Source organism: Amblyomma americanum, chromosome 3 (genome assembly GCF_052857255.1).
Source record: "Amblyomma americanum isolate KBUSLIRL-KWMA chromosome 3, ASM5285725v1, whole genome shotgun sequence".
NCBI classification, from domain to species: Eukaryota; Metazoa; Arthropoda; class Arachnida; order Ixodida; family Ixodidae; genus Amblyomma; species Amblyomma americanum.
The window spans coordinates 170,146,338-170,172,486 of NC_135499.1; the positions used below are offsets into that span (position 1 = coordinate 170,146,338).

Consider the following 26,149-nt stretch of genomic DNA (forward strand, 5'->3'; position numbering starts at 1 on the left):
GCACTTATTCGGTGGTAGCGTTATTAGGCACGAAGTCAATGCAAGCATACAGTGACCCTTTAAGGGTGCAGCAGTATATACGTGTGCGAACGTTTCAGATGATTACCTCTGTTATGTCTCGAGAAATTAGCGGTCGACATAAGCTAATGCTTTGTCTGTCTGGCAAAAAATTCATATCCACTCAGAGGGCAAGGTATTGACCACAAAATGAACAACCCTGAACGCTGAATGAGCAAGCATGAAGAAATCGAACATTAATTGAGACCAAGGAAATAATGGAGGGAAGTTTTTGTTTTGTTTCTTTTTTTACTTGTGGCGTTGATCAAGGGGAAAAAAATGGCGGCCCATTCAGCGTGGTTAGGGCAAGTGCGACTAAGTGCGCTAGAATTTCAGTTTCAGCTCGTGGCTCGGTTGGCTCAGTTTTTAAGATCAGGCAGGCATCAAACAACGATCGGCAAAATCGGACTTAAGCTCCGCCTAAAGAGTATGACGCGATAGCATTAGTGGGTCAATGGCCATATATGCGCAATTGTTCCTTCTTTACTTTACGTTCATAAGTCGCTGGGAGTCCTCATATACCGCTCCTGGCGCAGTGGTGCAGCAGTTACGCGGTGCGCCAATGCCTGCGATGGCAGGTGCTGCCACCGGTGGGTCTTGTGCTGCCTAGGTTGCGCTTCCCGAGCAACCTCAAGGTCACAGAGAGAGGGTTCGGGCAGGCAAACATTGGCGAAATCTGAGATTGGGGGTTTTAGTTAACCGGTGGACAGACGCTTCCCATTCGCTCCTAGTTAATTCTGTGCTGCCAGATTTCTGCGTCAGTTAAAAAAACGTAGATATTTTCTAGTCATAACCGGCGCGTGTGTGCTGCACAGATTAGTACATCAGCGGGTGTTGACAACAAGATGCGCCTTCTAGCAGCTTCCAAATAAAGAAAAAAAGAACATCTGATGATAGAAAGATCAGAAGTAGCCCGATGAGATTGAGAGAGAGAATAAAATCTTTCATCCAACACAGGTGTGGCTTCAAGAATTAATCGAGTATACATCAGAGCTCCCTGGTACATACGTGCGAAGAAGTGGGGTTGGTAGAATGAGCCGGTCCGCCCACGATATAAGGCTGCATCGATCTAGAACTTGCAACAGTTATCGAGGAAGATTTTAATGCTTGAGCAGTCCAGTACGGGTGTTACCAGTGCAGCCCCCGTAGTATTTCCAGTGGTGGTGACTGAGGTTTTCCTGGAGCTTGTTCTCATGAGTTTGTCGATAAGGAAGGGGTGAATTTGAGCGCCCCGCGAGTATGTGGAGTGCTGGCGCCAGATGACTTGGTGCGGGGCATGTAAGGTGCGCTTCAGTGGAGTCGCAGCTCTTTGACAATGGTCGTGCACTGATTCTTAAGAGAGGTTCGATAAGCTGCTCTATGGAATGAACTGGCGGAGAATGATTCGGAATCGGAATCGTACGCAGCTGTGACTGTGCGGGTTCGTCCACGGCTCCCACGGTTGCCCGATGCCCCCACGTACTTCCCCGCGGGTTGCAGCTCCTACTAATTCAAGCAACCGAACAGCGTTCCTTTCTAGTCTGGTTGGTTCATTATTTAAGGCTGAATCCACTCGCTTTTATTTGTCTTCTGTTTTGGGCTTACTTACGTGTCATGATTCAAGTAACTACATTGTTCAGTGCACAAAAAAAATTGTAACGTGCCTCGGACTAGTCCTTTTGTCCGAGTTCTCTCCTGTAACTTTTTTCCCTCGCATATATGCCGGATGTTACAGGGAAGACAGTAATTTTCAAAAACCGAATTTTTGAAGTAAAAATATGACTTTTCTACATCAGTTTTAGAATTTCGAAAAAGCGATCACCCTCGCCGCTGTGGCTCGACAAAATTTGGCAGCATCGTGCGTAAATACATGCGCTTTCGAAAGCATGCAGGCAAAGCAACCCCTCCAGTGCGCGTGACTAGTCGAGAAAGCCAAATTTTGTCGAGCCACAGCGGCAAGGGTAATCGCGTTTTCTAAATTCTAAAAACTTATATGGCGATTACTAACGACCGGCTACAAACCTCAAATTGCAACTAGGCGCCTAACTGTAATAGTTAAAAAGTTAATTATTGAAAATTAATTAACCAGTTTACTAGTTAAAATTATTCATCTGTTTTCTTTTGTCCGCCATCGCTGGCAATACCATGCCACAAAAGCCATATTTTTGCATCAAAAATCCTATTTTTGAAAACTGCTTAAGGTTTTCGTTGTAACACGCGGTATATAGGCCGCTTATCCTGTTCAAAGCATTTCACAGGAGACCTATAGACAGCGGAAACCTCATTGCTCAATAGGCTAACATAAAATCGAGAGGCTGCAGACTCATTTCTGACTCAATAGAGTGCATAAAGTTTTCAATTTCTCAAGTTTAATGAATCCTACTGAAAATAAAAACGGGAAATTGCAAGGCGTGTATTCCTTCTATCTGTACATTACCGTCATTGTTCGAAGCGTCCTAACTCATGTTTTTAAGAGCCACAGCACAGAGCATTTCACAGCCATGGTCACACAACGACTCCCTTTAGACGAGAGGGTGTGGCCCGGACAGTCTTATCACCGTTTACGTATCAGTATCCAACAAAAATGCAAACTCAAAACCGGCAGCACGCAACTTTTTTTTTTTTTCAAGCAAGGCGCCCTAATAGACCACAATACGGGTAGAGACAAGGACACGGAGCTAAATGTTCTTAGCGTCGTCTACTTCTCTCTGTCTATCCATCTTATGTGTCATTCGCGCGCTTCCTCTCACAAAGTTATGCACTAATTCGCCCACCGGCCAATCCTCCTAAACTCTGGGCCTGCTTTTCTCATTGAATGGCCAAATGCAATAGTCAACTGAGAATTGCAAGGTAGACGAAAGCGCGAAAGAAAACAGGGTGACAAAAACAAAACGAAAACAGATGCAGGCAATACGAATAGGCTAGCCTCCAATCTTTTTCATCTCCAGAAATCAACAAATTGAGCTAATCCCCGTTTTCCTTCGGGCCTCTCTTAAACGGCATCTCTAGTTCGCTTGGCTGCTCCACAGCACCTTTCACAAAAAGTAGGCCAGTAAATAAGACTAACTGCCCAAAAAAGGGGGGAGATGGGGGCGCTACTGCAATCCCCTAAACCCTTTGCAAGAGCGCTCACATAAGCGATGCCCATCTGGATGCAAATGGCGCAGCCATTCTTTCGTCGGGAAGCCGCTTTCGCACGGGTCGCCTCGTAGGCGTGCTTCTGCCGCGTCGTACGCCTGGCCCGAGCTAGACTTAAAGGCCCGAAGCGCGAGCAGCTCGACGTCACCCTGCCTCTGAAGTGCGTGGAAGGAGGGGGGGGGGGGGGGGGGGGGGGCGGGGTTACGTCAGCGGGCCAGAGTTGGCCTTTGTCTATCAGGCAGTTGAATCTAAATCGCAATTCCCGCTAGAAGAAGACCCCGCCCGCACCAAGCAGATTGTCTCGGCAGTTTTATGTGTTTACGGTGTTAAGTTTGATTACCACTGAGTGTTTTCTAATTATTAGGAAGCGCGTATAAGGGCCGAGTCGCGTAATTCGAGGTGTGTGTGTGTGTGGGGGGGGGGGGGGGGGTGCAAGAGAGAAATTTATTCTCTGCTGCATTCTATTTAACATTTTTTTGTGCGTTTATGTGAAAGCTCGTGATCCTTGGACACACTGGCATTACAGGCTCTGGCAGAAACTGCTCGTCCTTTTTAGAACAAGAGAGAGCCTGTTGTTTTTTATGCCGATGTTGTATGCAACCATGCAAGCCAACAATGCGAATGCTGAATAAGGAAGCCAGGTAAGATGATTAATTGTCAGCTATCATAATAAGCCCACAAAACGCTAATTTGTTCAAAACTGGAATATGCAGCTGCTGCATCGGATCCCCACTACGAAAAACTATTAACTTCGCTGGAGATGGTCCAAAATAATGCCGCGCATTTTATTTTATCCAACTTTAATCGTGGCGCAAGCGTAACCAGCATGAAAACTTACCTCTCTTTACAGCCTTTAGCATGCCGTAGAAAAATAATTTGTCACAGTCTTTGCAATAGATGGTACCATCATTACACTCTACGAAACGCACTCCTTGCTCCTCCCCACTACGTCTCAAGCTGCACCGATCATCGCCACAAGGTTGGAATTTCAACATTTCACACCTTATCAGTATTTCATTCCTTCTTGCCTCGTGCTTCACGTGAATGAAACCGCCTTCCTGCTGAAATCGTCGACATCAATGATAACCAGCATTTTCGCAACGCAATAGCTAACATTGTATAAATAGCACAAATTTCTTGCAATACTCATTTTATTGTCTATGTATTTTTTTATTCACTCCCTTCTTTAATGCCTCTGACCCTGGGGGTTCAATAAATGAAAACGAAATTCAAGGAGTGGGCAGGAGACGTAAAACAGCTAACGCCGATGGACTAATTAAGAAAATGAAAAGAAGAGTAACCGCGTATTTTCCATCTGAATGTGCGAAAACAAGCAATCCAAGGTTGCTGAGTGAACTACTGGATACCACTCTCGACGTATGAAACTCCATCGATGTATTGGATACCACAGGTTGATTAGTGCATATGGATCGTGGCCGGAGGTAAGATTCCGGACGAGTCCTCCAAGAGTGCGATGACACGGCAGGGCACCACGTGTGGTCTGGTGTGGTCTGCAAATTTTGTGGCCTACAGGCGCTAGAAGTGCGACGTTTCGCTTTGCATACAGAGAGCAACCAGGGTCTTGACTTCAACACGACTGCAGCCAGGCAGGTGGTGCTTGTGACTGTCGGGACGCTAGTTTCAGGAGTGAGGCTGCACTCTGCCACAGACACGCGCGCAAGGTCCAGGTGGGCAAGCCGGCAGCTCCTCCGAATCGGTTCTGTGGGGCTGAGTCCATGGTGAACTCGCGTCATATTACATCTAGTTCAACAGCTATACTTGAGCACAGCGACACCACCGATGCCGTAACTGTGGGCCAGAACGTTACACAAGAGGCAGCCGGCCCCTTAGCCATGCAGCGTCAGCTGAAGACGGTGGGGCTATCATGCAGAATGTGACTACCCAAGCGCTCACCAACCCTCTAACATACCGCGCCTTTACCTGAGTTGCTGCTATCTCTGTCTGGGCCCATCATTAAGGCGAGGACACGTGCTCAACATTTATGATGTCGCAACTCGTCAAGCCAGCGATGAAGCAGACTTGGGATAAAAGTTAGTAGTGACAATGAGAGTGTTACCATACCTGCGAAATTGACGCTTCGTCCACCAAGTCCATAGTTCATAGGGGTCTAACGTACCAAAGTGACTCAGGCTCTGAGGGACGCTATAGTGAAGGGCTCTGGAAATTTCGACCACCTGGGGTTCTTTAACGTGCACTGAAATCGCACAGTACACGGGCCTCTAGAATTTCGCCTCCATGGAAATTCGACCGCCGCGGCCGGGATCGAACCCGCGTCTTTCGTGCCAGCAGCCGAGCGCCATGACCACTGAGCCACTGCGGTGGCGCTGAATCCATCAAGCCGTCCTTTCTTCCCCCAGCTATCGCGCCACATAACCTCGCAAGACTGCATGCACGTCTCACAGCGTCTGCTCGTATTAGTAAAGGCACCGAATGCCAGTGTTTGCCCCCGTGGCATGCAGGGCTCGTCTTACTGTTTAACTGGAGCATTAAATTACAACCTTGGCCGCTCAGTCGTACTGTGAATTAAAGATTTCAAGGTCCTCGGGTAATCTAATTAGCAACCAACCTTAACACAGTATACGGCCCAAATGAACAAACAAACAAACAAACAAGTTTTAAGATCCCGAAACGTTGTGTATAGCTGTTTCGAATTGGGGCCATATACGTTGGCGCAAACTCATCTTTTTTTTTTTTTTGACATCCAGACCACATAATACAAGTGAACGAAGGCAACTTTAACTGTCGTTCGTATAAAAAGAGTCGTTTACAGGTTACATTTTTTACAGTGATAAGGTATAGACACCCCTTTGTACGTGTATGTACAAAAAACCAATGTGAAGTACAGCCTTTATCGCAAAATGCCAAAAAATGATAACGAGCGGATTCTTGGTGAGATAATTAGAAAGGTGCGACTGTTGCAAACAATAACCACCCAATTCGGCCTCTTTTTTTTTTTGTTCCGCGACAGCATTCTGATGAGCTAAGCAACGAACATTTGTCGTACGAACAGAAGCAAACTGACATTCAACAATGCGTTCTTTCTTGTTACAAGCATCTGAAAGGATTCTTCCCGCATTACTCTGTCTCAAAGCTGCGTCATCTTTCGTTAATGATCTCGTTGGAGAAAGACGTCACAGCATTGCTCAGGATCATTAGGGAAGGCAACAATGGAAAGTAGTCAGCCGTGATGCTGGACTGAGAGCGTTTCACTAATTTATTTTTGTGTTCTTTTTGAAGAACAATTATTTCTTTTTTCTTTTTTGTTTTTTAAGGGCAACACACAGTCAATTCACAGGGGGGTGTTGCTTTAAAAAAAACGAATAAACTCAAGGCACCTCCAGACAGAGCTGCAAAAAAATATATACGTTTTCTCTTTTTTTATCCACGCACAGTAAAGACGCTTCACTGGTTTTCTTTGGGAAGGGTAAGACTTCGAGCAACGAACTTAATCACCGGTCTCTGTGCTATTTGTCGTTCAAGTTTTTTGGTTCCAGGCTTTTAAAACAATAGCTGGGCTCAAATCCCCAAGGAAGCGGGAAGTTTTCATTTTTTTAGGATCGGGAAGCGATAGCGACTGCGACTGCGTAAAAAAAAAATAAACTTAGTTCTTCCATTGTCTCAGGCGACGCAGATACATCAGTTGAATAATGGACCCTCACATTCGCTTGATGTTGGATGCATATTTTCCTGGGGCTGCTGCAGTGTGGTAAAGTTTATTTTACTTTCTATAACGAATGACGTGGCTCAAAACTCTCTGCTTCCTTCATGCGGAATGAAACAAGTTTTAATGAAAACAAGCATTTCGCACTTGCGCTTTCTGGCAGCGACAACGAAGTAATGGGCTCTGCGAGCTTTTCACACAAAAATCTCGCTCTTTCTAATATAGTTAACTTTCTTTCAAGGTATCCTTTTCAGCAAAAAAGCAGTGGTTTTGTAGGGCTCTGTACGGATACGGACCTTGTCTGAAACAAATTACGGTTTGTCAGGGCACAGCCCCCGTTGCAACGCAAGACAGAAATGATGATGAGCGACAATTATAAATGCAACATTGACTTAAAAATAGTATCTCAAGGGGCCCTTTGTTTTTATTTTTATACGCTTTATTTTCTGCGTTCAGTGGGCCGAAACCTTGCGGCAGAAATAAGGTACCTCATGGTGTTGGGGGAAGGGGTGGGGGTGGGGGACCGGTGTCCGCTTCTTCCTCGAGGTGGGCTGGTCCCGAGGTCGGCTCCGCGAAGAAACGGCCAGGCCCTCTTCTTCCTTGAAGTACTGAAGAAAAGCCCGCCACAGCCGGAGTGCGTCCGATGGTCCGATGTGCCATGGCGGATCAATCCATTCCTGCAGGGGGCCATGTCGGTGCCCGCCCAAAGACTGAAGTGCTCTCTCCCGCACCGCATCAAAGGCAGGGCAACGCCACAGATGATGTTCGGCCGTTCCTCTGGCCGGGCATGCCGGGCACTGGGGGGTTGGGTATGAACTTGGGTTTATGAGGTGCAACTTTGCTGGTGGCAGAAGCTGACCAGTCTGGGCTCGGCGAAGAAGTACCGCCTCTACCCTTCGGAATGTGCTAGGTGGACGGCGATATAGCGTTGGCCAAGTGCTGGAGAACGCTGCGGCGATAGCGTTGAGCGCGATGCCATGACATCCATAGGAGGCGACGACGGATGTGCAACGTCAGCAGGGTCCGAAGGAGCGGAAACGAGTGTGGATCCAGGCAAAGTGCGGAAAGAGCTGCAGCGCGCGCTGCCTGTAGTGCCTTTTCGTTCCCAGAGATTCCTTCGTGTGCAGGAATCCATTTGATAACTATATATTGTATCCCTCCTCTCGCAAGCGACGGGCTTCTGTTCTAATAGTGTTAACAACGGCATAGTCTGCTACCCCTGCACGGCAGGCAGTGTACGCTGCTTGTGAATCAGTGTAAACAGGGTAGGTGTAAGCATGGTAGGAATCAGTGTAAACATGGTAAGGACAACATGTAATGATGGTGCCATTATTATTCGAGTAATGGCAAGGCGTATATCAATGAGCGCGAGATTAGTGACAGTCTGTTCCTCGGAGAGCCGTTGAACTATAGTGGTGTCTTACTCAGAGTCGTGACAAACTATGGCGGCGCGATGTTGAAAATAAGCCGCATCTATGTATAGTTGGATGTTGGATGGCCCATTCCTGGTCTACCTTGTATGACGTCTTCTCGTCAAGTTCTGCGGCAGCTTTGCGCTTTTGGGGATTAGGTTAATTCATGTTCTTTCGTAATGGCATACCATCCACTAAATCGATCAGTTCCCATGATGGGGCAGGATACGAGAGCGGCTCTAAATTGTCGACGTTCTAGCCTAATGCCCGCAAGACCTGACGGCCAGCCGCCGTTGTGGACAGACGGACACGCTGGGCTTGCAACTGCTGCTGTGCCTCATCCTGCAGGACATTGATTTTAAAGCATGAGTGTAGGTCCACTACTGGGCAGTACTGCGGCAGACCAGTAACAAGGCACATTGCCTTGCGATTGATTCGCTCAAGCTGAAGGTGTCGGGGCGCGTTAAGCCGCATGTACGAATATGCCAACAGGATATTTGATGTTATGAGTGCCACGGCTATCTGACGGAGCCCCATTTCTTAGATTTCCCACCCATGCGCAGAGCGATATCAGCCTGAGGTCTTGTAATGTCCGACTTGGCTTGCCAGGTTTTGGAATTTTTGTCACCACTGATTTCTTCTAGGGAGTGCGAAGATCACCGTTGGTTCAGTATTCGTTGGTCTCTTTCAATATGGAAAGTTTATGTGTCCTGGAAAGGTTCAGAAGTGTTGAATAGCGTACACCATCCTGTCTCGGGGAGCTATTATAGTTGGAGGCATACAAGGCTGCCTCCATTTCGTGTAATGTGAAGCGGGCGTCGTAATCTTTCGATGTATCTGATAGAGAGTTCACGGGCATGCCATCGACATTTTCAGGTTTGGAAAAGGAGACCTTCCCTGCTTGTATAGCTAGCTCATCCGGGGACACGCTCAATTTCAGGGTCATGCCTTAGGAAGGAGAAATCGACCTTTTGCGTTCAGGGATAGCTCGAAATATGTGCTAGATCTTCGACAAGTTAATTGCTCTATTGAGCGAGTGGAACAGGAGCTGCCAATCTTGGAGAGCACGGTGCTTAGTATACTGCTCAACCTCCTGAGTAATGCGAGTGAGAGCGCGCCTACGATGGGATGTCCGGTAGATAGGTGACACGCCTTGAGAGCACGAAACCACAGACTCAAAAGGCGAGAGTCCGGCTTCGGGGCATCGAATTTGACTGAAAGCTTCATTGTAGCTTCTTCTTGGCACCGTTGATCTGAGTAATGGGCTCGTCTAATCACATGGGAACATTCACCTCACCGAGCATCTTATGGAAATCGTCCCATGAGACGTTGTCCTCTATTCGATGGCGTTGTTGCCACTGCGGTGATTTTCGCCCTCGAGGGGACCATGGCACCACAACGGGATAGTGATCACTGCCCATGACATCATCAACCCGTGACCATAGGATCTCACTGGGATGGGAAACAAGTGTCAGGTTGACCTCTGTGCTGGCCAAAGCGAGTGGATAGCATGAGTTCGTTGGCTATGGTTAGTTTGGCTTTGACATTGTGCTGCCACAGGTATCTTCCCCTAGCACCTGAGCGATGATATCCCCAGCTAGTATGCATGGCGTCAAAGTCTCCCCCAACAATAGCGCAATCCTGGGAATATATCCTGGAGAAGTGTTCCAAAAAAGATATATCCACTCGATATGTCGAAGTACCGAACGACCTGGCATAACCGAGAAAAACCAAGGCTTGTTGGTCGACATCTAAGGTAAGCTGCACTCCCGCTATATACCATCTGCGTCTGTGTGCACCCCGATGAAGTATCAAGCTCGGAGTCGACAGCGCGCGAGAGAACAAGAACGCATGCCTGCTCAATGGCTACTGGATCCGTAGATCGCGATCCTGGCCCAGGACGTCGGTGCTCTACGGAAGGGGTGCAGTAAGGTTTGTACCCTATTAGATTTGGCCTATTAATGCCAGTCTCCTGAAGTAGGATAGCTAGAAGAAGCGTCGGCGTGATGGACAGTTTCTTCTGAAGTTTTGCATGTTTGCGAAGGATTCCGCGGCAGTTCCATTAGAAGAACCATATAGGAGAGTCCGAAGCAAAAATGGCATGGTGTTTCGCGCGAATTACCGTCATTATTAAACTGGAAGGTGCGCGAAAGTGAAGATTACGTGTGCCCAATTCCGGGATCTTGATTCGGAAAAACTTGCGGCATTCCTAAGAATGGAAGCATGCGCTTGATCACCTCGGCAGTGACCAATTCTATAATGCGCTTGAGCTGGTATTCATCTAAGTATACGTGCGCAAGCGATCTTTCGCGAGATGTGTTTCTGCACCGTGTTGTTTAGCACGAAGAGTTTCAGCATAAGCCCGATGTATGCATGCTTGCTTTGGTGCCGTCGTAGGATGCTCAGATGTTATGGATGAAGGAGCGACATTCCTTAGACTAATGCCCTCAGATTGTTAAAAGCGTTTGTGTCCATCTTGCCCTCTAGTTTTATGCTCTCTGCCTCGTGTCTTCGGTAACGGCTGACTTTGTATTGGAGGCAATCCTCATGAACAAGCACAATTGGCTCTGAGGCTGGTTGCTGTGTACTGGCAGGGCTCTTGTGCCCAGTCATCGACAATGTTTGGTCGCCGCGTTGAAGCTCGGCCTGTTGCTCAAAGTGATCGATTCTGCTCAATGTGGTGACCATGGGCACCGAGGCAGAGCCCCGCGGTCGAAAATGCGCATCCAAGTAGCGAGCATTTATAGCTGCCTGCGAGCGGCCAAGGTTTACTCCCTGCCGTCTGTTCACAAAGGTAGCGTTTTCTTGAGCTATCTGGGAAGTGCTTAACCACACCCTAGGTTGCTCGGCAAATTTCGAAAATGGAAAAGTGCAAGATCCTACCTGAGAAGGCTAAGTTCCAGGCATGTTTTCCGTCGAAAGAACACAGAAGGAATTGGAGACAGGTAGCGCCCGCAACCACTTGGCTGGAATCCTCATCCGTCATGCTTGCGTCGGCGTCAAGCACAGCGATAGATTGCGCCACGTTATCTGTGCCGCTGCGGAGCGATGTTGCCGCGGCGTCTTGCCGAGGCTGCCCGGGAGCCATGTTGGCGGCATCGGTGGTAAGCGTATCCGATGTATCGGAATGGTTTCCTGGGGTAGTCTTCAACGCGGAAGCGTTGAAACCGTTGTCCAAAGGTGGCGAGGAATACGATGGCGGTGGCCCATCCATTTTTGGAAGCCTGTAGACCAAAAACGCCGGAGCCAAAAAACTTCACACAGTCAGAGCAATGCGAACGTGCATTTGGTCGAGACGGTTACTTGCAGCGCCCCCGGGCCGTTTGTTAAGCACCGCGCTTTTCTGCCCCACTTTCGGTTGCGTCTTTCAGGTGCAATGGCGTAGATTCTTCTAGCCTGACTTTACCGCATGGCACGAAAAAAAAGAAGTATTGTACCTTAGCCTACTGGTTAGCATGTTGATATGCTAACAAAGATTTTTTTTGCAGCATTGTTGGAAATAAAAGCATCTGTGTTCCATATCGTGACAAAGAGACAGCATGTACGAAGTGCTGAAAAAAATTTTCTTCCGCAGATTTTTATTGTCCATGTTTTCGATTATCTTTATTAGGTATCTCGACTGGCCTGGCCTCTACTATCTGGAATGTAGCAGCGACAAGCACCGCAGTGCGGGCCGCTAGGCACGTACGCCAGACGTGGTATTGCTGCGCGCGCGACAAAGATGAGCGATTGTATTGAACCAATTTATTGACTACGAATTTTTTGTGCTTCGTGACGGTGACGCCGAAGTCGCCAGCGAGGGTGATGGAAGTAGTACGATTGTAGCCTGCGGTGAAGGACTGGAATTTCCTAATGTATTCCCGCGCGCCCCACGCTATGATGACGTATACGTTAGTGAGTCACGACTACGTGCACAAGGTGGCCACGTGATCGAGGGCGAGCGTGCGCCCCACCCCACAACAACGAAGTTAGCTCGACCATTCGACGTTTACGTCGCAGGACGGCGGACAACGCATGGGCGAGAGAACTTCGCAATAACAGTCAGCGCTGTAAACTAGAGGCCGGATTCTTTAAACCCCCGGTATTGTGCAAAATAGAGTGAATGGGCTTGCTCTCCGAAGCTTCATAAAATTTGAGACTAGCGTCTATTTTATAATAAACTCTGACGCATCTCCAGCTAAAATCTTTAATTTGAAACGCAACGTATCGGTGCCGGCTCGGCTCCTTCTTCACCCCAGTCACCACTGAAGAAGGAGCGAAGCCGATTCCGAAACGTTGGGTTTCAAATTAAAGGCCTTGGTTGGAGATGTGTCAGAGTTTATTGTAAGTCTTCAAGCCCAATCAGACAGGCAAATCTGTCAAAATGTTTAGTTTTCAGTGCCTATTTTCACCGATGCTAGTTTTCTTTGCTTCAGTTTGACGTTTAGAATGTTCACAAATAAAATTCTAGTATTTGAGCTTTGGGAAGTACTCAGATTTATTATGTTAAGAAATTTCGTGCGAGCATTTCTATTCAAACCACCCCGATTCAGCTGTTGCAGTGCGATGCATCTTAATCCGCTTGCATGTAGGTAGCCTTCATATGCATCGTCGAGGGCGTAAGAATATATCCTTACACCGTGGCATATCGTTCGAGGAGTGTTTTTACCTTCAATTGCTTTGTGGTAATTATGAACACAGTAGGCAGAGGTCGGCAGGAAAATCAAGCGAGAGAGAATTGACAAGAGGACGCGTGGAGAGGTGAAGAAGACAAGAAATAACGTGCTGCCTTTGCGACCTTCCACGGTGTGTACATATCGACAAAACATGCTGGAGACAATACTGAGGAAAAGCACAGCCCAATACGAATGTTTTTTTATCACAACCGAGCCGATTCTGTTGCGAGTGCTGATATCTGTTTTTAAGATAGCACGTCATGCCGACATCTTGCGGCAATCTTGGCGCAGACGATCCAAAGTTGCTGCAGTATATATAGTAGGAGGCGCGGTGTCATCTTTTTCGATAAATGAACATTTAAAGCAACGGCTAAAATTAACTTTAAAAAAAAAACTTTCGCGCCGCGTGCGCGAGTGTGTGCGCGTGTATTAAGTCGAGAAGGACCACCTAGATAATTTCACCCACAAGTGACAGCTACCTGGCACAATTTCTTTTGTTGCATGTTTTCGATCAAGAAGGTGAAAAGATTTGGTTTGGTTCGGTTTATATGGGTTTAACGCCCCAAAGCGACTCAGGCTATGAGAGACGCCGTAGTGAAGGGCTCCGGAAATTTCGACCACCTGGGGTTCTTTAACATGCACTGACATCGCACAGTACACGAGCCTCTAGAATTTCGCCTCCATCGAAACTCGACCGCCGCGGCCGGGATCGAACCCGCGTCTTTCGGGCCAGCAGCCGAGCGCCATAACCACTCAGCCACCGCGGCGGCTTGAAAACATTTGAAGGAACCCAGTACAAGTAAAATAATTGTCTCTAATCCGAAAGAATAAAGCGCCGAGCAAGAGTAGGACTCACTGACTTTCTGCTTTCTTTCAATATGTGCCTTGAATGCCGGCAGTGTCAACTCGGACCGAGCACCACGAAAACATAGGGGGACGGGGAAGGGAGGGAAGGGCAGGCAATTTATTCGAGAATCTTCTATCACCTTCCTTCTTTTCTCCTTTTGTCGGCCCTCGTCTGCTCCTTCTTTTGAGGAGGAACAAAACGAGATTACGTTTTCAAGACAATGCCCCCCGAAAGAGCCGGCGGCGCGAAGCCATAGGAGAAAGTCCACGCGCTCAATACAGACGGCCGCACGTTCGGTGTAGAGAAGGGAATTTGCGAAGCAGGGACGACAACAATAAGACGAGGAAATCAAATAGAGAAACGAAGAAAGACAAAAAAAACGGAAGCTTATAGCGGCGAACTAAGGCTCCCGTTCTTCGAAGAAGACCCGCCATTGTTCGCGAAAATCAGCTTCCAAAGAGACAAGGGAAGGTCGCCAAGCGCTCTCCAACCAGACATAACGCCCCTTTTATTTCCAGTCGCGAAAATACTTTCACGAGAGCCGGGATAGCGCGGGGCAAGAAAAGACAGCGCCACACAACCGCTACCTTCTCCTCCTCACCCTCCTCCTCTCCCAGGCTTCAAAAGGAAGAGACTTGGGCAGGCGGAGAAAGTATAACACGGCGGCGGCCCACCTCGCTGTTTCTACAGAAACCAGCGCGCACAGAGCAATCCGCTTCGTCAATGAGACATATAGACTGCGCACACGCCACTCCCGCGTTTTTCCTTTGCGCGTTTTCTTTCCTGTTTGTCCTCTTAGAGGGTGGCGGCAGCCAGCAGCTGATGAATTCGCTTCATTTCCACACCGGCTGCTGTCGGAACAGTGGAGAAGAAAGCGCCCAGGGCTCCCCTTAGGAAAAACGGAGGGACCGCGCGCCGCTTTGAAAGAAATCCACTCTTCTTTTCTCATCCAAATTTCCTCTCTTCCGCGCTCGCACAATTCCGCGTGTATGTATTATATATACGTGCAATCCAATGGGTTCTTTCTTCCTCCTGTTCTGTTTGTCATTTTTTTTCCTTGCCGCCACCATTCGAGTTAGTTCTGCAGTTGGTTTGTTTCCTGCTTCCTAGCCGGTGCAGTTCCTGCCTCCCTCCCCCTTACCCCCTTACCCGCCACACACACACACACACACACACACACACACACACACACACACACACACACACACACACACACACACACACACACACACACACACACACACACACACACACACACACACACACACACACACACACACACACACACACACACACACACACACACACACACACACACACACACACACACACACACACACACACTTCCTCTCTCAGCATCTTCACACCTTGCAGCAGGCGTGCGAGCTGCAGGTGATGCGAAGCCGATGCATGCGAACGAACAAAGATAAAGTATAAAAGGGATACACTGTATCTGCATGAGGCTTGCCTAAGCGCAACCGCTCTCGTACCCCTTCCTCCCTTCGTTCCATGCGTTTTGCCTTGTAGCCTTCCCTATTCCCTTTTTCCTCTTTTTTTTACGCGCTCCCCGCTTATTCCTCTCCCGAGTCCTGTCGTCCGCTCAGCCGCCCGTGCGTACTTTCTGCCGAAAAAAAAAAACCCTTTCGCTGGCTACACTCTCGTCGTACGGCAGCCGCCTCTCTTCTCGCTTGTTTTGCCCCATTTTCCCTTCTCCTGCAGCATTCGATCCTTGCGAGCGCACCATTCTTCCGCCCTTTGTGCGATCCCATTGTGTCTCCCTAAAAGAGAGAAATCTCTCCTCTTTTCTTCACCGCCGGCCTCCACTCTGACATTTCCTTTCTCCCTTTTTTTCCCTTTATTTTTGTCAGCTCGAGCACGCGAGTGAAGCTCCGTTTGTGCACGCGTGTCTCTCATCGCGGTGCTCGGTGCGGAAGTGTACAAGCTCAGCGCGAACGGTGACCAGACACCCACGAAGAAAGGCGTGGATCGAAAAAAAAAAGGAATAGAAATGGTGGAAGCGAGGGGAAAAAAACCGGGAACGAAAAGGAGCAACGAAGGCCAGCAGATAAGGGACAGAGAAAGGAAGAGGCTTTTCGCTTTTCTCTCGGGGTGAAATTGAATGAAAATGAATCTCGCTGTTTCAATTCGTTCGCCACCCTCGCTTGTTTCGCAAAAGGGCAGGAAGAAGAGGTATATAGAGAATGTAGACGAATCCGGAAGCGCGGGAAGGGGAGGAATTAAAAGGAAAAAGGGAAGCCCTCTCCTTCCGTCGTAACACCCTCACTCCTCGCTGTACCCTCGTTTCTCAGTGCCTACCACGCTAGTTCGGTTTCGGTGCTGTGCCTAACCTCGTTTCCCTTTTTCCCCTTTTTTCGATACTGCTTCCTTCTTGATCCTTCCAGAGACTTTACCTTGTTTTTTTTTTTGTCACCAAGCTGTGCTGCTTCTCCTAAAGCACGCCCTTCTCCCTTCCTGCCGTATCTTTTTTTTCTTTCTAATCCCACCTACAACCCTCAGAGTCTGTGTTCGCGTCTTTCATGCGCTGTAACCTTTCCTTCCTAAGGTTCCACGGGTGTGTGTGTGTGTGTGTGTGCTCATGCCGACGAGACGGGAATAAACGCCATTTTGTTGTCGCGTCGTTCGGCTTCGTTCATTCTTCGCTATCAGCGTGCTCGATTCAATCTTGGCTTCTTCGCCATTCTCTTGGGCCATTCACGCAGCGCGAACGTTTGTCCTTGCCCCGGCCGGTTCTGCCGGCGCTGTCGCTGCTGCTGCTGGCGCGCTGGCGACGGGAAGAACGCTGCAGCTCGTCTGTTCCCTTTCCCCGTATTCGATTAGCTTTTCCCTCTTTTTTTGTTTATCCTAGCTATTCAGGTTCCGTGCTGCTCTTCGCATCCTCACCTCTGAGGCAGGCTTATATACGTTGGCGTTCAAAGCGTGCGGTTGAACGAGCGAAACTCGCATAAAAGGAGACAGTGCGGGAAGAAAGGGGACAAATCTTTTCCCGGAACCTTTTGACAAAATGGGAGAAAACAGCCAAGACGCGAATGAATCGGCTGGGAAAAGAAAAGCGCGTTTCACTGCACTGAGCGCGACGACGGGCAGGGGGAAAAATGGGGAGATAAAAGTTGCGGACTGTTCACGGGCGCACAAATTGAAACGAAGAAGCAGAGGTAAAGGGCGAAAGTGGCTCCTTCTTTCCCTTTATATGTGCATTTTTTTTTACTGTGCGTCCGTGCGTGCTATGAAAACGGGAAGCTGTCTCGGCATGGACAAAGCACGCACACAGGCAGACGCGCAACATGCGACAGCGGCGAGGTTAAAGCCGACGGAAAGATTCAAAAGAAAATAACACGAAGAGGGGAACAAAAAAGAAAGTGTGCCATGTGAGAATGAAAGTCCGAGAGGCGCTTGCGGGGAGAGGTAAACGCATCGTTTTGCTCCCGAAGACAACAAAAGGGCGCTTACAATGGGGACCAAGTGGAATGCACAAAGGGGACCTCTTTTCTCTCGCCCCCATCCACGATCCACTCTCTCGACAATCGCGGAGAGAGGCCAGGTCAGGGGAAGAAAAAAGCTTTTTTTCTTTTTTTGAAGCACAAATATCCAGATGGCAAAGGAATTTCCGCGTGCGCGCGCGCCTCCAATTCCTTTTGTCGCGGCCTCAAACTTCCCTTTCTTTCCCTTTTTTCCTTGTTTCGCCTTTTCTCAATTGGTTCAACGATTTGCGTCGAATCGCTTTGGTTGGCCGCCTCGTCCGTCTGTGAACACGCCAGGAGTGCGTAGTACGAAAAGGACACGGGGGGTGCCACAGACCTCTATCCTACCGGTGGCACTTTAGGAATGCGGGAGGCTGTAAATGTGGCCGCCCGGTGAAACATCTAGAATGAATTCCCTCGACTGCGATTATGAGCTTGAATGCTTTACGAACTGAACCATTTTGGCTGCATTCTGCGAATTCCCGTTATTTGCGGTGGCTCGGAAATAAAACAATACACAATATATGTTACAGATGCACTATATGCGCTGGTATTGAACACAAAGGTATCGGGCCGAAACATCGCTTTTGGGAGCAACCCAATCCAATTAGCTCGCTGTAGCTTCCAACGACTGCCGGTGTGTCATACATGCTACGTGAAATTTTGTATCGTTTATATTATACATGTAACTATTTCTGGTACCTGTGTTTATAGTGATCTATTAATGTGTTAAAATTTTAATTCGAAACCTAAACTTAGTGCCTTGTTTTCGCACATAAGATGGAAAAACGTGGAATCTTTTAAAGACTCGAAAAATTATCGGCCCATTAGCTAAGTGTCAGTTGCTCACTAGGCATTTCGTAGGGTAATCGCTGATGGAATCAGACCAAGTGAGCAAGGAACGAGCTCGGACGACTGCATGCTCGCGCTGACGTCACAGCGCGGGGGGGGGGGGGGGGGCGTTTTCGTCTCTGATCACGTGGTAGACTTAAACGTCGACGACGCTAAGCTTGACCCGCCTAGAATGATCCACTAACATTTAAACTGTAAAAACATTTGACTCAATAGAAACATGAGCAGTCATGCAGGCATTGCGTATCCCGGGTGTGTAGGGGGCATATGCAAAGGTGTTGAAAAATATCTGCAGGGACCCACAGCGCCCATAGTTTTGTACTAGAAAAGTGATAAAACACCGATAAGGAAAAGAGTCGGAAAGGAGATCCACTGCTATCCGCCACGTGTTTACAATATACATTCAGAGGTTAGGACTGGTAAAATCGGGCTGTTTTTTTTAAAACGTTAATGGAGAACATTTTGGTAATCTCCGATTTGCTGAAGACATCGTAAGTAACTCATGAGACGAACTACAGCGCTAGCTGAGGACTTAAACACTGAAAGCCAACTGATGGAACTGAAATCACAAGACGGTTACTATAGTTTGTAACGCGAAAAATCCAACTTTAGCTGACTTGCGATCGCGAAGAAATTGAGACATATTGGATAGAGACTGTTGTTTGTATTAAGGTGGCGTTAACGCCTTTGTGATCACTGAAATGTGTTGTAAGGTGTTACATGTCTTTAATTAGATCTCTGTTTTCAAATACATAGTCGATGCACCTTTTTCTTGGGCGCGATGACTGCTTTGAGGCCAGTTGCGAGTGGGAACATTAGTGGGTGTTCATGAAATCGGCATTGCTTGCCTGAATGCTCAACTCCCCCACCAAGATCTGTAGGGCAGCAAGATCCTGACGACATAAGATACAAACCTTCGAAACGGTGGCATAATTGGCCACCGCAGTGGTGCCCCTAGTAGTTAGAGCATACGTCTTTTATACGAGAGGTGCTGAAAGGTGCGGGAGGTGCAGGCTGGAAGGTGCTAGGCTCTTAGTTTGGACGTGCATTTTTACCGGCGAGTGTACAGCGGCCGCCGTGTGAACGCCGGCGCCAACGGCGCAAAACTGATGAAAGAGCTACGAACACCTGTAAAATTAATATACTTAAGTATATTTTCAGCAGTCAGGGAAAAAAAGTAACAGTGCACTATAGGCAGCGTGGTATTAGAAATGGTAAGGAAATGCACCTACTGGCAAGTAGTGACCGGAAAGCAGATCCGGACCACGGCATTGGAACCGCTAGGACAATAACAAATGGGTGGAGAGCATTCGGTAGGTACTCTCAGCCTCTCAGGTCGTGAGTGCATCTTGCCATATCCCTCGAAAGGGAAAGGAATAACGTTTCATCTTGCCAGTGCTCACCTGCGGGAGCAGAAGCTTGGAGGATGACAAAAACTCTAGGTACTCAGTTGCGGACAACGCAGCGAGCCTTGGAAAGCAAAATTATACGGCTGACGTTGACACAAGAAGAGCGCGGAACGCTATGGAACAAATGCGAGTTAAAGTGACCCTATCTGAAATCAAGAAGAGAAAATGGCCGTGAGGAAGGCATGGTTTCGGTAGCGGAATTGTTTCGAAGAGTATGTAAATACAGCAGTTGACTGTGGATTGGAAAGGCGGGCAGATAAGATTAAGAAGTTTGCGAAGATATATGACAGCCGCAAGTGGCGCAGGAAAGGATTAGTCTGCGATCAATGGAAGAGGTTTTTTCCCAGCCAGGGCCGCTTCACCGGCCGTGGTCCTACAGTGGGTGTTGTCTTGCTGGTAGTAATGATGATTATGGTGTAAAACTTATATAGGTATTTGTTGTCCTTTCTTGAAATAAGGTACATGAGACTGGGTGCTTGTTTCTTTATTTGTTCTGTGCTTTTGCACAAGTGTGCTGTCATTTGCACCTGCCGCTGCCTGACAGGAGACAAGGTACACTACAGGTGCGTCTGCAGCTTTTAAACTCGCCTCCCTCATCACCCCTAATGGAAAATAGAATTCTATTCTCCAACAGGCGTCACCCTTCATTCTTGAAATTCATATGCTGCATACCGGGCAAGCCCACCCCAGGGTACGAGTTGATGTTGCTCACGTATCTCGAAAGGAAAAGCATGCCTGTAGGCTAACTTGGAAGTTCGGCATTGGGACCGGACTGTAGCTCGACGCCCGGTGTAGAACACCACACGGACGAGTATTTTGCCGCAGAGAAGTAGCACCGTAAAGAAATCGCGTGTGACGTTGCGTCACGACGACCGCAATGAACGTGAAGATGACTTGCAAAGTGCGACGGCACTGATTGCCAGTTTTTTTCTGCGGTGAAACAGAATCAGAGTCAGCCTAACCAATGGACTGCACCAGTCATGTTTCTTGTTACAAACAAAGCTAGAGAGGCTGCACTGCGGAGCCCAATTGACCCAGAATACTGATGCTGTGAAGCGAGCGGAGTACTACTGATATTGTCGTCATTGGTAGACACGAGATATACTCGTACGCTCAATTTTAGTGTTTTTCACAGTGGTTGCATCCATATTTGTTCGTTTGTGTGTGTGTGTGTGTGTTTGTTTGTTTGTTTGTTTGTTTGTTTGTTTGTTTGTATTTCGCTAACCTAACTCGTTGACGGGGATATGGGAATCGCATGCTGCCAGGCTTTCAAGGTCTGGCTGGACCCCTCCTGTACACCATACATGGATAGCGCTGTCACGGAAGATAACTTCTAGCGCTGTAGCTTGCTCTGCATCGATCAGGTACTGCGAAAATTATGCTGCTAAGCTCAAAAGTTGGCGAGTCCACGTCACGAAGAGGAAAGGGAATGCTAGGACATCACGCCGACAGTAATTTATGCCTCCTTTTGTCAGCAGCTTAAGGTTTAGAAAATGACCTGCATTTCGGGGCAACCGGCTGTGCTGGAGAATGGGGGTTTGCCTGGTTACGATGGCGCTGATCTGATTCGACGACCCTGACATAATGCGGACGCCTTACTCAATAGCAGTTAACTAGGGCTGCTGATATACCTCCCCCCCCCCCCCCATTCCTCATGAAATACTTCGCATTGTCATAGATCAAATGAGCCGAGACATCGTTCACAAGCAGCGGTCTAAAGCTCTTGCAGGACGCGTGAATCCCTCAACATCCTTGTCTTTTGGTGCTACATGAGGACACCAGGTGGCATTATTTTACGCCTTATGGGTAAATATTATGGGTACACCTTGCGCACATTTGCGTAGTATAAGGGCGTAGTATTTTATTACCGCGGTGGCTGAGTGGTTAGGGCGCTCGGTTATACTGAGCCGGAGGACACGGGTTCAGTCCCGACAGCGGCGAGCGTATTTTTATGGAGGCAAAACGCAAAAGGCGCCCGTGTGCTTTTAGATGGAAGCACATCTTAAAGAACCCCTGCAGGTGGTATAAATTAATCGGGAAACCTCCACTACGGCGTTCTTCACAGCCCATGGGCGATTTTGGAAGTAAACCACACAATTTACAATTTACTCATTAGCACCAACTCAGTCGCCGCAATACGGCTGCAAAGACAAGCTATATATATACAGCAGCTTTTCCTGGGACTTCGTGGTTGAAGAAAAAAAAATTTCAGTTGTTACAAGTCTACTGCATCTTGGCGGATTCCTCTAAACATTGGACTAACACTGTTCCGGCTTCGAGTTGTTTATCAATTCGCTCTCGACTTACCATATATGTTAGTCGTCCGGGTTAGCTTAGTTGGTAGATAAACAGCCCCAGATAGGCGGTGGTCCCAGGTTCGATCCCCGAACAAGGACGAATTTTTCTACAACTACAAAGTTCCTGTGAAGGTTGTATAAGTTTCCTTTGCAGCAGTATAGCTGCGCTTGGCTGGATGCAAATAAGTAATTACTCCCTTATAACAAATACACTCCACCTTGGGGTATCGCCCTAAACATTGATCATAGCCTTAGTCGCCTTGGGACGTTAAGCCCCAATAGCCTAGCCTATACATTGAACTAATATTTGCATGTTTCTTATGAAAATGACATCTCACACTCATGTTCTACACTTTGAACGACATTTTATACCGATAAAATATGTGACATATAATATGTTACACCTTGCCGATAAGACGCACCTATGAAGACAGTTATTTCCGTACCTGTCGGCACTATGGCATTGCGGTTACAGCACCAAACCTGCGACTACTTGTTGAGTTGAAAACTCAGATGGCGAGTCACAAAGTTGTTTCTTAGATAATTTCCTACGCCTTAATGGTAATTTCTGCATTTTTCAGCATATGTAAACCAAGCCATTCATGAGCACGCTATAGGCCGGAACAAACTTAAATCATCAAGTTTAAACTAGCGATACAATTAGTCTGTGGTCGATTTTTGGCAGTCCGCACTTTGGCTAACAGTGCAGATGTAGAGTCATAATGACTGATTAGAATTATTCCATGGCCTTTTTGAATATCAGCTATATATATATATATATATATATATATATATATATATATATATATATATATATATATATATATATATATATATATATATATATATATATATATATATATATATATATATATATATATATATATATATATATATATATATATATATATATATACGGTTCGGCGTTAGCAGGGAACACTATATAGTTGTATGCTCAAGTTCCTGACTTTGCACTGTCTTGTTTGTTTGCGCAAGCCAGCTCAGATCGTTCTGCATGTATTGGAAGCAAAGTACGACTGTCTTGAATAGTTAAATAGTATTTTCATTAAAGATATAACATTAAAGAACAGAGTAAAAATACGGCACATGTTTGCATTCTATTGACTCATTCGAGCTTTTATAAACAGCTCCTTTGTATGAGATTTCACCTGACCTGTTGGTGCAATAATTACAAAAATAACACGAAGAACAACCCGTGATGGCTCCGTGGCTATGGTGTGCTGCTATCAACCACATGGTCGCGGGTTCGATACGGCGAAATGCGGACACGCGTGTACAGAAACTTTGGAAGTCGAAATTAATCTAAGCCTCCTATATGGTCAGCCTGACAGCGACATTGTCACTTCGGCTCTGGCACGTAAAAATATTTTATTTATTATTCATTTGCACAGGGAAAAGGCACACGACGTCACTAGAGCACCGCTAGTCTCTGTTTTTGTGCGATGTCTGTTGCGCTCTCAACTGTTACTTCTCGAATTCCTTGCCACGACAACTCGTTACTAGCAAAGGGGACTTAATAATAATAATAATAATAATAATAATAATAATAATAATAATAATAATAATAATAATAATAATAATAATAATAATAATAATAATAATAATTTATTTCCATCACCATACAGTGTTGGAGGGGATGAGAATAAAAGCGGCTATCGCTTGACAAGGTCCCCACCCCCTGTACAGCAAGCAGGCCGTGGCATGCGACGGCACTTCTCTGAACAGGCAAATACACAATCACCAGTGTGTGTAGGAACTAAATACGGGTTGAAGCAAAAAGAATAAAAGTAACAAAAAACTAAAAAAACTGCTGTTATAAAGATTATAACAAGAGCAACCAATGCATGAAAAAAAATGTTTAAAGTATAAATACTAGGCAAATGTGTCTTCAGAAATAAAGTAGTCGAGGAGGTCAAGGCAACTAATGTTTCCTATGTCAATACTTGCAGCAATTAATCTATTCAGGAGTGAGGGAAGTTGGAATGTTACCATGTGGCGTCCATAGTTTGTTCTCACTACAGGTACTACACAGTGTGGTTTGCGACGGCGTGGGTACGTGCACTGAAACAACTGAATCGGGGCTAAGTCAGATATATTTGTTATCCATCTTCTTTGTTCTATTTTATAGGTGCGCAATAATTTATAAGCATAGGCGTTGAAAACGTTAATAATCTTGTGCCCGGAAAATAAGTTTTTAGTCTAGTTGAGTATCTATTTGGCTGGTTATGAACAATTCTAAGGGCCCTATTTTCAAGAACAGCAAGTTTTTTCAGACTTGTTTGTGTAGCAGTACCCTATTGTGATTGGACATATTGTAATAAGCGTGTGTAACGGACTTGGTGCCTTGCATTTGATGCACAGTAGTTGACAATGTAAAACAACGCGCATCGTACCTATAGTGAACTGCTTCTTGCATATGCGTCTCAGCCGCGGTAAGGCCCGCCGCGTCATTGTGACCTCGCCGCGGTAACGTCTGCAGAGCAGCTTCATTTTATTACCACCCTCGCGGCTCATGCAACCTGATGCGAAGCTGAGGCTTCATTCTCGGTTGCACAATTTTCCCACGGTTATAATGTGTAACGAGCGTAGCGAAAACGCTTGTCCTTCCGCGCCCATTCCCAAAGGGGTCCGCGGGAAGCCATTTGTTGCATACCGTCGTTCTCTAAAGCCGTGCTGCAAAAAGCAATCAATAGGACACGGCAGTTTGCCTCTGCTCACTCACACACACTGACCCGTGAGTCCAGAGCGACGCACGGGGGCAAATAAAATGCGCCGTAATCTCTCTCATTCTTTGGTAGTGCCGCCCTCACGCGCCAATAATCCGTAACACGCGACGAAATAAAAGCGGCAAATGAATTAAGCCATCACGTTGACTGGCGGTTGGCCCTCCCCTTCAGTTCTAGGGACAATTTATCTTGCTACCCACCCCTCTAATCTGAGCCCTAATCGCGGGAAGCCCGGCCCCGGCCGCGAGCTAAGCGTTAAGAGGAGGTGGGGATTATTGCGGGAACCCAGCCGCAGTATCTGCGGCGACGCCACGAGGTTAGGACCTTCGGGAATAAATGTGCATTTGGAGCGGCAGTGCACAAGTTCTGGAGAACGCCGAAGAGCTGAAGCGTATTTGACGCTGCAGTACAGATCGGGCGTCACGATTGAGATAACGCGCGAATCTCAATAAGCAAACCTCTTGTTATGAGAACTTTTTCATTGCTCATTTTTATGATCGCATCTCTGCATCCGCGCTACTTGAGGAAACATGCCATGAATTACGTCACTAAGTGCATACATACCTCCATTCACGGTTAAAAACGTTCAACTTCAGAGCGAGCCGCGCGTGAGGAGTTCATTCAGAACAGCGATCCAGACAGAAATTTATTTAGAAATGGGCCACAATAGATAAGCCCATACGTCGCAAGAGTGATTGATCTCAGACGCGGAAACTGCAGCTGCAAAAGCGCTTGCACATACCGTGAATCACACTTCGGGAGTAGCTTGAGCTCGGTTGCGCACAACCCTCGCTAATTCCCAGCACCCGTATCACCTGACGCGGTCTTAACTCAACTATCAGTTGAAAACAGACTACTCTCAGCGTAAGTGAGAAAAACCAATGATGCGAAAACGACAGCATTCCAGCAAGGGTTGAGGGCGCTCGTTATTGGGTATACATTTCTCGAAATCGGGGAAAGTTTGCAGTAGAACACGTGGAACATTCAGCGCCGTTAACGACGAGCGCGAAGGAAGGCTCGCATGCCACACTAATAGGGCTCCTGTCGCTCCGTTTTGAAGAGAGAATGTGGAAACAGCCTGACGGCGTCGTCTGCTCCAACTGCGCCGACGCAGCGGGCCCATCGCTGATGCAGAGGCGGCAGCTCGTGACTGCATCGGTAAATCCCGTGATTAATGCGTCGGTCGACCGCCACGCGTCGCTACTTGAAGCCAGAGCGCTCGCAAAGGCAGCGCGTGCATGAAAACTAAAACCGTGTTGGGACCGTGGTTTTTATTTTTATTATTATGATGATTTTTCCTCCCCTTCCCAGTTCCGTACAGCCGCGAGAATCTAGCCGTATATGGGAGTGCATTTGCTGCAAGAGTCGCACGCGTTTGCAGAAACGAAAGTGTTGATTAGTGCCTCGCGCGAAATATGACACGCAGATTATATGGGCCAGAATTAATACGTACGCGTGTGCGTGCACGGAAGCCAGCAGTAGCTGCTATGGAGGCCAGTGAAAAGAGAGAGAGTTACCAGAACTAGGCTGTGAAAATTGGTGGCAAGGGCAGATATGGCAGGTGTTGGGAACGTGCCGCCATACAGTGCACTTTC

General features: G+C 47.3%; 1 protein-coding gene across 1 annotated transcript in view; it reads left to right on the forward strand.

The window, feature by feature from the left end:
• Positions 1-26,149, forward strand: part of LOC144124250 (progranulin-like) — a 343,413-nt gene that overhangs the window by 293,002 nt on the left and 24,262 nt on the right. The gene's annotated exons all lie outside the window — the stretch shown is intronic.